Consider the following 15,363-nt stretch of genomic DNA (forward strand, 5'->3'; position numbering starts at 1 on the left):
TGCAGACTAATTTATATACAGACAGCAAGTTTCTTTGAATGGCACATACAAATCTATGTAAATTGGCCTGCTTATTTAAGAAAAGGATATGCAGATAGATGTCCATAGAAATTTGCGGCCCTTCATGTTGAAGTAGAAAACAAAATGCTTAATTTTCTCTAAAATTATTATTTTTCTTTCCATAATGTTCCTCTCAGGAAAGTCTAGGGACAAATTCTTGCATATCTAGCATTGTAGCCATCCATTCATCCACGTATCTGTCTTACACGTACTCTGAGCCAGGCATTATTCAGCATTCTGGAGTTACAAAGGTAAAAAAGATTCAGAAGGTTCTAGTCCTTGAGGAGCTCAAAGTCTAACGGGGTCAAAAGATGTCCGTGGTCTCTTAAGACCTCTGGGATCCTTGTGCACTGGAGACACACAAATGCACTCAGGATGTGTTGTTACATTCACTTGTGACCAAATGGAAGTGGTGAGGCCAGAAAGGTTGACAGCTACTCTAGTGATATATCTCATATCCATGACCACCAATGCCCTCCTTTGGTGACCCTACCACATTTTTTGTTGAGTTCCCTTCTCTTACGATCTTTCCTTCCTCTTATTTAAGTGCTTATTTTGGTTCAACATCTTCGAGTGCCTCTTGACTGTCTTCAGGGCTAACCAAGATCTGTGCAGCCTTTCTAGCTGTATCTCTCTACAATGCTATATTGACCTTTTCAGAATTTGGATCCCAGGGATGAAACTGAAAGAAAAAAGGGAGGAGAAAAAGGGAACTGGTTTCTATTGAAGAATTCACTTTCTAAAGGCATCCACTTTGGGAGGGCAGACATGAATTCAAAATCCCATTTAGTCCCTTCATAATTACGTGATCGTGGGTGTTATAGCCACTTTGGAACAAGGCAGAGGGGATGCTACCTACCTTGAAGGGTTGTGAGGAGGACTGCATGAAATAACATAAGTAAGGCAAATTTATATTTCCATCCCAGATGTTTCCCTCAAACTGCAGACTCATATAAACAACTGACTATGGTGACATCTCTACTTAAACATTTGAGATTAATCTCAAAACTGGTCTAACATTGAACTTCTGATCTTCTCTTCCAAACTGTTCCACACAGATCTTTACCTATATTAGTTAATGGCCACTTTATACTTCTAGTGGCTTAGGCCAAAATACTTGGAATCATCTTTGACTCTTCTCTTTGTTTCACACTCCACATTTAGTACATGAGAAAACCTTGTGGTCTCCACCTTCAGTAAACAACTGGAATCCAACCATTATTATTAACTCCACCATTACCATTCTGATCCAAGCCATCACAGTCTCCCATCTGAGCTTTGCAATTGTCTTCTTACAAGTCCCCCTATTTCTACATGTGTGCCCCATATACAGACAGACCTCAGAGATGTTGGAGGTTTGGTTCTACACCACCACAGTAAAGTAAACATTGCAATGAAGTGAGTCATACAAATTTTTGTTTCCCAGTGCATACAAGAATTATGTTTATGCTATACTGCAGTCTATTATGTTTTCAACAGCATTATAGCTAAAAAACAATGTACATATCTTAATTAAAAACTAACTTATTTCTAAAACATACTAATGGTCATCTGAGACTTCAGCAAGTTGCAATTTTTTTGCTAGTGAAGGGTCTTGCCATTATGTTGATGTCTGCTGACTGCTCAGGGTAGTTGTTCCTGAAGGTTGGGTGGCTGTGGCCATTTCTTAAAGTAAGAGAACAATGAAGTTTTCCACATCAATAGACTCTTTCTTTCATGAAAGATTTCTCTGTAGTATGTGATGCTATTTGATAGCATTATACTTTCAGTAGAACTTTTTTTCAAATTGGAGTCAATCCTCTCGAACCCTGCTGCTGCTTTGTCAACTAAGTTTATGTAATATTCCAAATCCTTTTTTGTAATTTCAACAATGTTCACAGTATCTTTACCAGAAGTAGATTTCATCTTAAGAAACCATTTTCTTTGCTCACCCATAAGAAGCAACTCTTTATCAGTTCAAATTTTATCGTGAGATTGCTGCAATGCAATCACATTGTCAGACCCCACTTCTAATTCTAGTTGTCTTGCTATTTCCGCCACATATGTTGTTAGTTTCTCTACTGAATCCTTGAACCCTCAAAGTCATCCATGAATATGGGAATCAACTTCTTCCAAATTCCTGTTCATGTTGATATTTTGACCTCCTTTCATGAATCACTAATGTTCTTAATGGCATTTAGAATGGTGAATTCTTTTCAGAAGGTTTTCAATTTACTTTCACTTTATCATTCATGTGTTCAATGGAGTAGCCCTTTTAATTTCCTTCAAAAACTTTTCCTTTAAAAAAATTAAAAAAAAAACACTTTTCCTCTGCATTCACAACTTGGCTAATGGTTTGGCACAAGAGGCCCAGCTTTTGGCATATTTCAGCTTTTTGCATAGTTTTCTCAGTAAGCCTAATCATTTCTGTTTTTGATTTAAAGTGAAAGACATGCAACTCTTTTTTTCACTTGAATACTTAGAGGCCATTATGGGGTAATTAACTGGCCTAGTTTCAGTATCATTGTGTCTCAGGGAATAGGGAGGCCTGGGGTGGGGTTGGTGACCAGCCGATCGTGGTGACCAGCCAATGACACAACAATCAACACACACACACACACACACACACACACACACACACACATACACACACCATCTATCAATTAAGTTTGCCATCTTACATGGGTATAGTTGGTGGCATCCCAAAACAATTACTTTAATAACATCGAAGATCACTGATTGCAGATCTCCATAAAATATATATTAATTCACTGAATGTCGGGTAGATGGGAGGAGGAATGAGGGATGGATATATACACATCTAATGGGTACAGTGCACACCATTTGGGAGATGGACATACTTGAAACTCTGACTCAGGTGAGGCAAAGGCAATATACGTAACCTAAGCATTTGTTCCCCCATAATATGCTGAAATAAAAAAATAAAAAAAAAATAAAAGTTCATTGCCAAACTCAATGCGCACACACACACACACACACACACACACACATACACACACATACACACATATATATATATATATAATGAAAAAGTTTGAAATATTGTGAAAACTACCAAAATGTGATAGAAAGACAGACTGAGTGACCACATGCTGTTGGAAAAATGTGCTGATAGGCTTCCTGGACACAGGGTTGCCACAAACCTTCAATTTGTAAAAACATGCAATCCGGCAAAGTACAATAAAGAGAAGTACAATAAAACAAGGCGTGCCTAGTGTTTTCTCAGCGGAGAAGACAATGTGATTTTTGAAAATCTTAACTCAGGTCATGTCACAACTCAAACACTGTAATGACTCTCCATTTCATCCAGAGTAAAAGCAAAGCCTTCACAATAACCTCTGGGGCATGAAATGGCCCCTCGTTTAGTCTATGACCTCAGCTCCCTTCTCTCCTTCTCGCGTTGCACTTTCTGAGCTGACCATCCTGGCCTCCTCACTGCTCCTTGACTTGCCCTTGCGGAGCCTTTGTACTAGCTGTCCCTCTGCTTGAAACCCTATTTTACATGCATTTGCATGGCTCATTTTCCACTTCCTTCAAGTCCTTGCCCAGATGTCCTCTTCTTAATAAAACCTAACATGACCTCAAAATTTAACACTGCAGTTCCCTCCCCAGTCCCTCTTCTTTTTTTTTTAAAGCTGTTTCTTACAAGCTAGAAAACGTGTTGATTTTTTTCTGTTTATTGTTAAAACACACAGTGATCTTTGCGTTTTGCATATTGATGTGCCTAAATATGAGTCTAGAAACATAGTAGGAATTTCGTAATATTTGTCAAATAAGAACTGCTGGCCTAGAATCAGGGTTCAGTCGTGATCAGTTTTCCCTCTCCTGCCTCAACTCCAAGTGAAAGCTACAGAATGTTTGTCGGAGTCAAAAGAGGAGATGGCCCCCAGCCATCTTTCATTCCTGTCCTTGCAGTGACAAGTCCCCAGTCAGACTGGGAGACTGCTGATGCTCCTGAGGTGACATTTTCCACCCAGGGAGGCATTCGTTGTTCTTGGCATGGGTTCATCTATTGTTAGGACAAATGCCATGTCCCTCGTCCTCCTCATGCCGGATGCTGCCTTCCACGGTATCTCATGAACAGAGGTATTGTGTTCCTCACTGGGAAACTCTGATCCTCTGTTCTGTTTCCTCTTCTCAGTTGCAGCCACTGTCATGCAGGCCCTTGGTGTCACAGTTTTTCTTTGTTGAAAGGATTTCTCTTTGCTTACGTGTGAGAAGTTTCTGTCTTTCTGGTTACATCCATTGCGGCTCCACAGCCTGTTTGGGCTGTCTTCCAGGACTGACTCCTCCTGGAGTCAAAGGCCTTGCGAAGGACAAGATGAATGACGGACTGTTAACAACATTTCATTGCCCAAACAATGCACGTTATATTTCAGTTTACAAAGCACCTTCCTATTCGTTGACTCATTTGTTCTCACAAAGCAATTAGTCCCACTTGTGCTCGTTGAAAGTAGATGGCATTTAGGATCAGACAGCCCTGCATTCATATCTGAGCTTGTCCACTTACCAGCTGTGTGATCTTGGATGTCCTTTGTGGCCTCTCAGAGCCTTATTTGGATCAGGGCTAATGACAGAGTGATCAGAAAATGTAACATCCAAACCCAGGTATTTCTGATTTTGAAAGTGATTGGTTTTCAATCATGTTAGGATAAAAGCATATGCTGGCCCTGTTCTGGGTCTATAAGATACATGATCACTCTTGCTAATAATGATACTTCTATCACCTATAATGTTAATGATAATACTAATGTTAATGCTATAACGAAAACAACTACTACTAACATTACTAATACTAATGATACATTATCATATCACTGAGTGATTATGATGATTAAAAAGTAGATGTTAAAAACACATACTGTTAAATGTTCTATAAATGTTCATTGCCTAATCAAAACCTGAGGAGAAAGATCAGGTAGATCATTCCTGAACATGTAGCAACTCTGGTTCAGAGATGCTAGGGTCCAGGTTCACCAGCTGATAACTGGCAAAGCAGGGTTTCTATCGGTTTAAAATGGATGCATGTGTTTCCTTTGTTGCAATATCCAGAGGCATGTTGTTATCCATCTGGAAGTCAGCCGGGCCTGTTTGCTCCCTGATGAACTCCTTGTGAAGGCAGGACCTGCGTGTTCATCACGCTCGATGTGCATACGTAGCAGTGATTGGCTGAACATGTTATCTGAGAGTAAAGCTCTGAATGAATGGTATGCATGACAGGTACTTCCTTCTCCACAAGAGGTCAAGCAGAAGGAAACACTCAGAATATAGGGTACAATCTGGGTAAGAGATTCTGCATAAGCTGAAAGGGTCAGAAGTCCAGAATAATGTCCTCAAATCTTTCTAGTCTGTTTATACTTGTGTTGCCAGTTTTTAGCATGGGGCTTGCATGCTTGCCCTTGGAAGGTTCTTAATGTTGTTGAATGAATGAATGAATCAAGTCCACAGTTTCAGTCTGTCTTACACAAAGAGGAAGGTGTAGGTTTTCCTAGAAAACAGTCAATCAGTTGTGGACTTTTAGCCAAGAGGACCAAACATGGCAAAGGCACGGCAGATGGTAGTATACGACACCAGCTGTGGGTCTGCTCCCTCATCTGCTGCAATTTGATGTATGGCCTCACGCATTACTGGTCTCCTGCAGCAGGAGATATTGGTTGCTGATTTGTTGGCACTGGGTTAACCTGAGCCTTCTCAAAGGTGTAACGTAACTCTGTCCAAACCACACATTTTCAGCTATTCATCTCTTAATATTTTAACTTTTCATAACATTTCAATTAAAGCAATCTCTAGAAAATTTAGTACACCTGACATAATCAACGATTCCATGCTCAAAGTGACTTACTTGTGTAAAATAAGACTAAACCAGCATTTCCCAAACTGGTGTCCTATGGAACACTAATCCAGCAAGATGCACCATGAAGAAAGGGTCCCACGGATAATAAGATGAGAATATACGGTATAGTACTTTTCCCCATTTAAAACTTCCCAGTGCACCTTAGAGACTTTGAGAAGTCAATAAAGAAACCTTCGTCAATAAAGAAACCTCCTATTTAACTTTGTGAAACATAGAATTCTTTGCCCTTATTTTATATGGCCTTCCTCCCCACCTTTCTCACCTAATAATATCTTGCATTTAGTGTTTAGTTTGTGTTTAGTTTGACACACATTGGGAAGTGCTGGGCTGGGACAGTTTCCAGTGTTCTTTTCAACTCAAAATTTTACTGATCTATTTCAGGAGAGAAGCCAGTGGCCTACCTGGAGAGTCCTGAATAAATGCTAATGGTTCCTGACCCATATTTTGAGAATTTTTATTATATTTTATAGCTGAGCTTATGTTCTTGGAATAGATTATTTAGAAAATATGAATCATTGTCATCAAAAGCATCTTCTGAAGAGCAGTGGTCTCTAAGAGACTGAGTGATGGGTTATGGATATGAGTTCTGTGTCCGCTCATTCTGAACAAAATGTTCATAGAAAGCAATTCCATCTCAGAGGAGGCCCTGAGATACATGGGGTTCCCTGCTCCAGAGGACTCAGCTGGGGATGAGTTTGGGAAATATTTATTATGTTTTAGAGGCTGGTTCGGGGCTGGAGGGAAGGTTGTGTTTGTGGTCTTGCCCATATGCCTGGGATCCTCACACAGTATGCACTGGTACCTTTAATTAACTTAGAGCAGGCAGTCTGTGTTCCAGGAGGATGTGTCTTCTATCTTTATTTCTTACTTTGTTAGCTCATTCTAATGAGCCTTATTATTATTTTTTAAAATTACCCATCTCAGCTTTTCCAGGCCATTGCTGTGCGGCTTCCATGGAGACGCGGACTGTGTGTAACGAGGAAAAGCGCAACTTCAGCTCTTGATCTTCCTTCTACCAGGCAGCACCCTTCAGTGCGGGTCCGTGAAACAACGTGTCAACGGCACAGCCCTGGGCAGACTGCATGGCAGTCTCTTGTCTTCACCGGAAGCTGGTTTCAGTTGGGATGGCTCTTTGAGATTGGATTCAAAACCGTTTCGTGGGAAGACAGTGGTAGAGAGAAGCTGATCACAGTGAAAAGGCACAACACAGACAAACCTGGTTCCATCACGGGTCCTGTAATCTCCCACCTTGGGCTTTGAGCAGAGTCCTAGGCATTGGAGATTCAGATAAAGTCCTGCTCTCATGGAATGTGTATTCTCATGGCCATGTTCAGGGGAGAGAAGGGGAAATGGGGAGAGACAATGCACAAATATAAATGAATAGGATAATTTCAAATGGTTATAAATGCTGTGAAGAAAACAGAATACAAAGAAGTAAGAGAAAGTAAGCAGGAGTGAGTATGGGGTGGCCAATGGGTGATCAGAGAAGGCTGCCTGGAGAGCTGGCCTTTGTACTGAAACCTGCAGACAGGGATGGGCAGCACTCTCCCTGCAGAGGGAACAATAGCAAGTGCCCTACCTTGGGGATAAATGAGGCAGCTTCAAGGAGCAAGGAGATGTCCCTGGTGGCCAGAGTTTATGGGTAAGTGAGTGAGTGGTGAGATTTTTTTTCTATGTGCAGTCTGAAGCCATTGAGGATTTTAAGCAAAGTCATAATACGATGTAATTTATACCTTAAAATGCTAGTTCTGGCTGCATAAGGATAGGTAGCAGAGATGGGGGAAGAGCAGAAGCAGAGAGATAAGAGAGCTGGGTTGTTAAAGTAATCCAGGCTGGAGAAGAGGTGGCCTGGGTTGTTGGTGGTAAACAGCTATAATCCTAAGCAGGCGATGTAATGTTTGCCACACACCTAGTCTATAAATGCTTGTTGGCTATTGTTAACATTATTATTTAATGTCTCTTTAGCTCCATGCCCCACAGAGTTCCAAGTTGCCCTTACATCCTTTGTGTGTAAAAGGGGTAAAATGTTGTCATGCTTCTGGAAGGCAGCTCTTTTCTTGGTCCAGGAGGCTGGAAGTGGCAGGCCAAAGGTGCCATGAGGGGGCCATGGCAGGGTCAGGAAGTTCCTGGAAGAACAGTGGGCCATGTGGTTGCTCATCTTGCCTCCTGGGTTAGCCTAGGAGGGGAGCAGTCCTCTGAGGAATGCACTGGAGCTAACCGGCCTGGAGAAGGTATGTGGGACATGTCTTCTTTCAGGCTATCATCGTCCCTATCAGGGGTGTATACAATTGCCTATAAATAAACACCTTCTAGGGCGGCTCCCATACAATAAAGCCCTTTACTTTTCACTATATCTTGCATCCTTTTGGATTTTTAATGAAAGGCTTTATTTTTGAACACTTCTTTTATCTAGCTCAAAATCTCATGGGCAAAAATTACCTTTATTGTTGTTTTCTCCTGATTCTTCTGCAATTGATTGAGTCCTGGGCTCCTCTCAGTAATAGATTTCATTCTCCCAACACCTCCTTTGGTATCTATCTCTGCTAAGCATGGACTTTCACTCCTGTGTCCTTTTCCATATCTACTTTTCTCTTTATCTACCTGCAGAGAAAGATGAGGAGAAAAGGATACATCAGCCTAGCCAATGGCAATGACACTAGGGACATGCCATTGAGCCTTTCCTTCAAGAACATTTTAGCAAGAAAGGGCCAATCAACTACCAGAGGACATTCCTTGCAGGAGTATTGAATGGGTCTCAAATACACCTAGATATTTGAAATATCAAAACCCTATTCTTCTTGTAGTCTTCATTCCATGTGTTATCTCCACACACATTCATACAACTCTAATTAGGAGCTACAATGGGCCAACTATTTTACTAGTTGGCCACACAGGATTTGAAGTGAATTTCTGTATTATTTTGTTACTGTGTTTACTTAAGCTAGAGATGCAACAAGATGCATGGAAAGAACAATAGATTGGGAGACAGAAAACTCTGCTGTAGTTTTGGCTATGATTCTACATGTAATTTTCACTTTCTGTATTTCCTTGTTTCTTATTTGAGACGATTTCAGTTGTATCTCTAAGCCTCCATCTGATGTTAACATTATAGGACACTAGGCTTTATCAACTGACTTCTTAGAGGACTCATAATAAAAGGCTTGGACTTCAACGACACGTGAAAAATTTGCACCTGTGGAATTCTGCCTTTCACATCATAAGGAAAACTCACAGTTTTTTAAAGAGAAACAATGACACACAGCCTGCTTGCTAGACATGTTGATCAGGCAACTGGGTTGGGATTATTTGGAAAAGGTCAGAGAAAAAATTGTAGGCATCTATGAATTACTTCAGGGAAAGGGCTGCTGGCCACTCTTTGGAGAGTGGAATGGACAAAGGTAGGGGTTAGTGGTAAGTGTCCATCTCCCTCAGGGGAAACTTAGATTTTTTCCCAGCCCCACTCAGCAGGGGCAGAAGGGACTGGGAGGTTAGCCAAAGCTGGTGTTCTAGAAGCCATCAGAAGGTGAGCTGGTATGGTCAGATACTGGCTCTAGCATCCTGGCTTCCTTCACTGCAGTCCTAAACTGACCACCAAGGACGCTCAGTGATTCTGCCAGACTAAAAGGGCACAGGAAGAGGCAGGCCATGGTAATCAAAGCAGAAAAACATCCCTTTGACTTATTGACTGGATATTTCTGGCCACTTGGCCATGGCCAGCCTCTCCTTCATGATTAGCATTATCTTTTGTCATCTCTGCAGCTCTGGGAAGTAGGCATTTCTATACTACCTTTACAGATGAGATGGTGGCTCAGGTGGCCTGGAACTTTGTCCAACTTCACCCAATTGGGACTTGGTTTGAACCTGTGTCTGCCTATGTCCAAGCCTGTGCTCTTTCCACTGATCCACACAGCTTCTAGAGTCAGTGTTTCTCCCCAGAGGTCACCTCTTCTTACCACCCTTCTATAGCTTTCACCTGGAAATGGTTTCCTTTATTTTTAATCAAGGTCCTTAGGACCCTTCTGTAAACCCTTGATGGGCATTGTTTGGTTCTTTAGTGAAAGTATAAAGACCTAATTCTAGTCATATGGGAAGGGAGAACTTATTAAAAAAAAAAAAGAAAAAACATGGGACATGTCTTAACGCTTCTGCCTTTGGTCCAGTTGGGTTTCTAAGGCTTGATAACAGCAAGTGCCTCCCTTTGCTCTTATGATAAACTCCACCCACCTTCCTAGCCCCTCCAAGGCCCTCTGGGATCTGCTCTGGCTTCCTCTGCATCACCAGCACTGGCAGTTCCTGTCCTTGTCATCCTTCTCTAGCCACATGATCCTCTTTCGGTGCCTCAAACATATGGAGCTTGCTCCCATGCCAGGGCCTTTACACTGCTCCTGCTCCCCCTAAATCCTCTCTTGCATTTCAGCAGACACCTGGGACTCTGCCTCCACCCGCACTCTTTTTACCTCCTCCTCCCTCCAGTCTTCATGCGGCTGTGGCCAAAGTGTCAATGTCACCCCAGCCCCCTGAACACCTCAACTACAGCAGGCACTCTCAAGCATACCATCCAGTGTTTTTTTCTTTCAAAAAACTTATTACTATCTAAAATTATCTTTTGATGTTGTTTATGTCTCACAGAATTCCTGGAAAAGCAGATATCATCACTTTATTTTACAAGTGAAAGGACCTCAATGTCAGAGAGCTGATGAGATTTGTGCAATTTCAAGATGAGTCTCAAACTCAGTCCAGAGGTCTTTCCCCCACACCATCCTGCCCACCCTGGGGAATGATATACATTTTAGGAGCTTACTTAAATTATCTTCTATTCATTCTATAATTACATATATTTTGCCTTGCTCTCTATGCCATAAATTACTTAGAGGCCATTACTTATTAATAGAATAGATATTTCTGTTGTATCCTTCACAATATTTGAATGTAGAGACATGAGATCAGTGCTGAGGGTATGAGCAAATGCATATGTCTCTGTAATTGAAAATTCTGCCTGTTCATACCTCTAGTATCATCCCATTAGATATTGTGCTAGACAGAAGTTATTCTTCTTTGCAGCTCTGGGACCTAACACAGGGCTAGGAAAATTTAAGACTGAGGTGATGTCCCATGGGGAAAATTTCAACTGATACTGTCTTTGGGCTGACTGATGCCTGCTTCTCGTAGTAATTAGGGGTGAGAAATGTCTCTGTTTTTCATTTCATGGCATTATGGGACACAGGGGCATATGTTTCTAGACAAGATTAAAAGAGGCTCCAAAAGCTCTCCTGTAGGGCAAAATGAAAATCTATGCAACATTATGGTCACACTAGGAGTCATAACACTGGATGATAATTAAGCATAAGAGACAACGTAGCCAATTCGCACCAGTCATTTTTGGAAACATTTCAGCATTGAAGAGGATTTGTGAAAAACCTGCTTTTTCCCACATCAGGTGACCAAGATTGGCTTGGATGGCAAAGTGTTTGTTTAGCTGAACACATGGGAGTCCTTTGCTGATTTCTGGAGAGATGTGTAAAGGTCTGTATGAGGATTTCACTATAGCAGAATATGGGGAGGACACATGGATTGAGAAGGAGGAGAGGGCACTTGTGGCTCCAGGATCTTGAAGGGCAGCATGATGTCTTTTGCCAGAAGCTTTCGTTGTGCTCTGCTAACCTGGAATTGAAGAAGCAGAGGGAGACTTAATGCAAGTAATATGCCTGTGCAGTTGGGGAAAGCTGATGGGTCAGCTTCCACATGGCTAAGAAATTTCACTGACTCTAGTTGTTGATTTTGTGCGTTCCCAGCTAAAAGATGCCAACAGATCAAAGATAATGGGAAGAATAATCTTTACAATCACCCCTCAATTCCTGTTTGTCTTAGAGACCACAGAGTGTAGGAGTATAGAATTTGTCTAGACATATTTTAAACCTCTTTGTAAGAATTAGACAATGTCAGAGCGAGGAAGAAAGTTAGAATTCTCAAAACGCCTCCACTTTTTAAGTTTTTTACGGAGAAGGGAAGTGAGGCCCAAACCAGCTCTAAGCAATACTTTAGCCACCAGCCACATGTGGCCAGTCTGAATTGAGATAAGCCACGATACACACCAGATTTCGAATACTTATAAGAAAAAACGTAAAATATCTCATTAGTAATTATTAATTGATCGTTAAATGATAGTAGTTTGGATATATTGGGCTTAAATTAAAAGAATTTAAACTTTATTTCACTTCTTTCTTTTTACTTTTTACACGTGGCTACTAGAAAATTTTTAATTACATGTGTGGCTTATATTATATCTCAGGCAGAAGAAAACAATTTGCCTAAAGCCATAGAACCAATAAAGTTGAGACTAGAAACTAGGTTTCTTGACTTGGGCTCTCTTCCCTTCCCCCACTCTGTGGTCCTGCGCATGTACTTGGTTCATGATCGCGTCTCATCGTTGGTCCTGATCCTCCATTGGCCTCTGCCCACAGCCTCCTTCGACCCCTGACCTCCACATTGTTCATAGCCGTCAGTTTTCTAAGTGGGGTGACTCTATCCCTAAAAAACAGCAAAATCTGTTCCATAAAGTTCAGGGTATGTTTGGGACTTGTGGCAGCTTAATAATTTGGGATTCCTTCAAATCTGCATTTTAGAAATATTTGTTCAACATTCAGCGAGATGAAAGATAAATTACAATTTTATTATTAAAATTACTTACTACTTGCTTTTGTTCCAAAATAAGGGCTTTATAACATTCACATGAATATGAAAAAAAGTTATTTCTTATTTGAAATGATGTTTTATTTCATAGATTTTTAAGATCATAATTAAACTTTCAATTTATTTAGTATTACAAAGAAAGGTGAAATACAACAAACAAACTGCTGAAATCAAATAGGGAAGACAGTTTACATTAAAAACCCTTTCAAAATAGTGAAAAGTCTAAAACACAGTACCTTGAGATGTATTATAATTTTATTATTTTCAACTATACAAAATTACTTCAACTTTTTAAAAGTCAGCTATTTTGAGATGTAATTCACATACCACACAATTCATCCAGTTATAATGTTCAATTCAATACTTTTTAGTGTATTCACAGATATGTGCAACCATCATCCCAGTCAATTTTATAATATTCATCAACTCAAAACGAGAACATGTACCTTTTAGTTTTTACCTCCCTACCCCCATTTTTCACTAGCCCTAAGGAAATTTTTATCTCTATAGATTTCCCCATTTTGGAAATTATTATAAATGGAATTATATAACATGTGGTATTTCACAGTTTTCCTATCACTCAAGACTAGATATTGGTCACTCATACCTCTAATGACACAAGCTACTTACAAGTAATTTCTACTACCATAGCAATATTCCGTGCTTTAGTTGCTTTCAGCATTTCAAGTCTAACAGTTAGCTCCGAGTTACTGTCATTGGTGTTGCTGCCTCTAGTGATGCAATTTAATTTTCAGTGCTATGCTGCAAAATTTCTAAATAGAGATAACTAAGAAAGCACCAGTAAGAAGTATTCTTTTATTTCCCCTTTAGAACATTTTTAATGGTGGAAGTGGAACTTATGTAATTTTCTTCAATTCTGTAAGTTCTGGATAATAGCTTGAGTTTACTGGCATCTGTTCTAATCTACTGCCATCCTGTTTTACTGCCCTTGGAGATGGATGCCCCAATGATCACCTCCTTATTTCATCTTAGTTTGTGCTAAGCTTTTTGTTTCTGTGAGTATGATTATCCTCCTTTTGAACTTTATAATCCTGTAGCCCCAAACTTCTCGTTATTTCCTAAGACACTTTGTTCTTTTATGTGTTAGAAAACTGGGAGTCATTAAGAAGTTTTAATGAATGGAGTGACATTTGTAATTTGTATTTATGAAAGATGGCTCTTCTAGACACTTACAGTGGATCATTTTGGAAGAGCATAAGACTAGCATAAGACTCATGCACAGAGGCCTGAGGAAAGACAGCAGTAGAATGGAGAGCAGAAATTGATAGTTGCTGGTGACTGAACACAGAAAGGAGACTAAAGCATCAGTGGTAATCACCAAATTTGGTAGATGGCATCTTCCTTCACTGCAATAGAGTATGCAGGAGAAGAAACACATCGGTGTAGAAAAGGGTTCATTTGTTTAGCCTAAGTTTAATGGGCCTAGTGAAATCTAAGTGCTGAGTTGGCAGTTTGGTATACATGTCCCAAGAAAGACTTTGGTCAGATAAGGATTTGCCAGTATTCACCATGTTGATGGTTGCAATCACTCAGGAGAGTAGGGAGATGTTTATGGGAAACATCTGTGAGACTGAGGTTTAAAAGATGAGCAGAGTAGCAGGAAATCATACAAGAGACTGAGATAGGTTAGCCACAAAGCTTGGAGAAACCACTGGAAGCATGTGGTAACGTGGAAGCCAAGGGAAAAAGTTACTTCAAGAAGGAGGCGTGTGTTCATGTAAATTAGGAAGTGAAAGTGCCCATTGGCTTTATGTCGAGGAGGTCATTGGTGAGCTTGATTAGGGCAGCGTAAGTGCAGGTGGGCTTGCTGTGAGATTCCAGTGGATTGAGGAATTTCACTGAGGTGAGGACATGGTGACAATAAATACAAAGAAGCTGGCTACATAGGCTGTGGCTTGAGGATGAAATGGAGTAAAACGAAATGGGAGAAAATGCCTATACCATCCTATTCTGGCCTCTGTCATAGAACTTATTACATTGTGTTTATGTCTATCTCCCCAACATTTGACCTTGAACTTCTTAAGGACAGGCATTCTGTTTTGTCCATCTTAGAATCCACGGTCCCCTGAAACACCGTGAGTAGGCATTATTTGTCCTAGTTGTTGTTAAAGGCTGTTTAATAAGAGAATGAATAAAAGGGAAGTATTAGGGATATTTACTTAGAGGTAAACAAGATGTGCTGTTCAGTTCTTGGCACTGTATTTAAGAGGAATAACTATCAAACATCAAAGGAAATCGCCCAAGATTTTCTTTGCCGAATCTGTCTTTATGTTTTAGTTTCTGTGTGTTCAGTGCCTAACACGATGCGCAACACATAGTAGGTATTCTCAAAAGATTTTTCACTTTAAATAGCATTGAAGTGACTGAATGGATGATAAATAGAGTGTATGCTTAGTCTGAATCAGACCTGGAGAAGAGAAGATTCAGGGGTTTGCAATAACTTTCTTCAAATATCTGAGGGCCTGTGAGGAGCAATGAAGAGTAACTGTCTTTTCTATGACCCCAAGGAACAGGAGTAGAACGAAGAAAGAAAGTAAGCAAAATATCAGTCAGCAACTGAGTTTAATTATTGTTCATGTCTGAGTATTCTGTTTACTTCATTTCAGTAAAGTTAGTATGCGCTTGCAATAAAAAAATCATTATTTGTGTTCTATTGACAATAATATTCTAAAAGATTAAAATATGAAGTAGAGTTCTATTTAAAGTATACCAAATTTGAATATATTTCCATAAATAAG

This window comes from Propithecus coquereli, unplaced genomic scaffold (assembly GCF_000956105.1).
Source record: "Propithecus coquereli isolate 6110/MARCELLA unplaced genomic scaffold, Pcoq_1.0 Scaffold28, whole genome shotgun sequence".
NCBI lineage: Eukaryota > Metazoa > Chordata > Mammalia > Primates > Indriidae > Propithecus > Propithecus coquereli.